The following is a 2,630-nucleotide window of genomic DNA, read 5'->3' as shown; positions in this document are numbered from 1 at the left end:
TAATTAAGTAACTCTAGAAGTGACCATTGTTAGATAAATTAGTGGAAGTAGTTGAAACTTGGTAAACCAAATATAATTGGTTATTGCAAATGGAAAATTGAAGAAGAAACTGGGCAAGAAAAACCAAACAATGCTGAGAATGAAGTTAATTTCAGCATCAGGTAAACGACAGATGACTTAATACTTAGAGGTTTGCTTCCAAACATTTACTTTTCTTGCAAACAATTCTTCCCTCATTGCATGGGCAAAGGGTCAATTTTAATCCTCCTTATTCTTCTCCTAGATTAAAAAAAAGGTAAGTAATTAGGTGTCTAGAATCACTAAAGCTAAAGTAACACTCATACAAAATTACCCAGTAAGTCATTCTTCGAAGGATTACTGAAATCAAAGCATATCAACAAAATAGTTACTACTCCCTTCATAAAAAATATAGACATTTTTAATTGAATCTCATCCTTAATAATATAGTTATCTACTTTTAAACTAACATTATCTTTTGACATTTACTCCTATTAAATATTTTACAATAAATATAAAGCCATTCATCAATAAGAGCACTTTTGAAAAAAAAAAGACAATGATTACATTTAAAAGATTAAAAATACCTTATATTTTTTAATATCACACTCCTTAAAAAATAACTTATATTTTTAAATGGAAAGAAGTATATCAACAAGGTGATTAGATCTAGCCAAAAGAACTAAAATCTTATAACGTAACAAATGAATATTCAAATTATTATTGACAGAAAGTCTACATTCAATGTCTAATTTTTTTTTTAAATAAAATTGTCTCCAACAAGAGATTATATTTGCCTAACAAAAAATGTATTTACATACTATATATTACCCATAATGTGCTTCTTCCTGAAGACGAAGCTACTGTTTGTTCGTCTATTGGATGTTGATCCGGCTAATTAGTTTTCTTTTGCTGCTTTAGTTTTTTCCGTGTATTGTAAAAAAAAAAAATAACCATGATGAGAAATTTTCATATTGAAAATAGAATTTAAACTAATATGAATCTAATTTTTACCAACTTGTTGGTTCAGTCTCATTCATCATGCACTTCACAAGTCCGCATGTATCCATAGATATTGCATAGCACACATGCACGCACATATGAATCATGATTGTTGCTCCTTCTATCCCACGTTATAAGAGTTTTGAGAAAAATCTAATGTTTTAAAATATGAAACACTTTAATAAAAATAAAATTTTATTAATGATTTATTTTTTAATATTACCCTTTTAATTATTTTTCTCTCTTTTTAATACTTTTTCATAAATAAATTATTAAATAAAAAATATTTTTTAAAATTTCTATTTATATTTTAAAAAATAAGGTTGTGAAGTGTGTTTAATAAAATTTATTTATAAACATGATTTTGTTTAAAATGTTTTATGAATTTTGATGGAAGTAGTAGTAGTAAATAAAATGTTTGGAGTAATGAAGAAGGCCAATATGTGCTGTTTGTTGAGATTTTCAAATGAAGCACGTGAACGAACACTGTTAATTTCCACAAGGTCGATGTCAAAGAAAGCAAGAAATCAAAACTTGTTCCAAATAATATACAAAGTGTGGAATTTCTCGGGGACTTGGAATTATTGTTTCTGGAATTTTGAAAACTGATCAGCCTCTTGGCAGTTGGTCAACATAATTTCAATGATCTTCACGTGGCCTTGAGCTCCCAAAACAAACTTAATCTTTTTTCCCCCAAATTTTCTTCACTCGTTTTACTTTTTAAATCTCTCTAAATTATTTTAAATTTAATTCATATTTTTATTCATTTTTCAATTTTAATTTTAATAATTTTAAAACATGAAATTCAAATCATGGATATTAATCAAAACGATTTAAAATAATTATAATAGAGTAGGGAGGACGAAGTGGAGAAGTGGAGAAGGATTTGAATTTATCTTACAAAAAAAAAGTCTACTTTAAAAATAATTTAACTATATATATATATATATAAGTTAGTTGCTTAGATAATATTGTTGAATATTGGAAATGATTATAAAACGGGGGAAAAAATTAAGAGAGACAAGTGAGCTTCTGTTTTTCAATGGAAAGCAATATGTAATTAAAGTCAAATTGAATTAAGAATTATGCTATTGTGCTGAGTTAAGTGTTATGAATATTTTGAGATCAAGAAAAGATTTTTAAAGTTTATAAGACATGAATTACTACCTCTCGCGCTTTATGGAGTTTGGTTTGACGAGGCTCACTTGTATCATTCAAGAAGTTAAGCTAATGGCATAACTTGCAATTAACTTGGCTTGTTGTTTTAAGTGATATTAAGAACTTTTCTTTGTCAATTTAGAGTTGCTTGGCATCTTAAATTATAATTCTTCCTAACTTATTGAATATACTTGACATCTTTAATGATAATTCTTTCTAATTAACTTATTTATCAATACATTGTACCTATTATCTTTGATTCTATAGCAATCCAAATATTTCCCCCCTCTATCAAACAACTCATTATTCTGAGCTTGCTCACAATATTTTAACACAAACACAAATATAATTATATATTTCTTTTTTATGAGTTTAATTTTTTTACATTGAATTTATTCCTCTATCCAACTCTTAATTTATAATGTTTTCAATTTTTTTATTTAAAAAGGTGG

This window comes from Prosopis cineraria, unplaced genomic scaffold, assembly GCF_029017545.1.
Source record: "Prosopis cineraria cultivar Desert tree isolate PC_DT_omini unplaced genomic scaffold, ASM2901754v1 PC1, whole genome shotgun sequence".
Lineage (NCBI taxonomy): Eukaryota > Viridiplantae > Streptophyta > Magnoliopsida > Fabales > Fabaceae > Prosopis > Prosopis cineraria.
Note: the sequence above shows the minus strand (reverse complement) of the source record.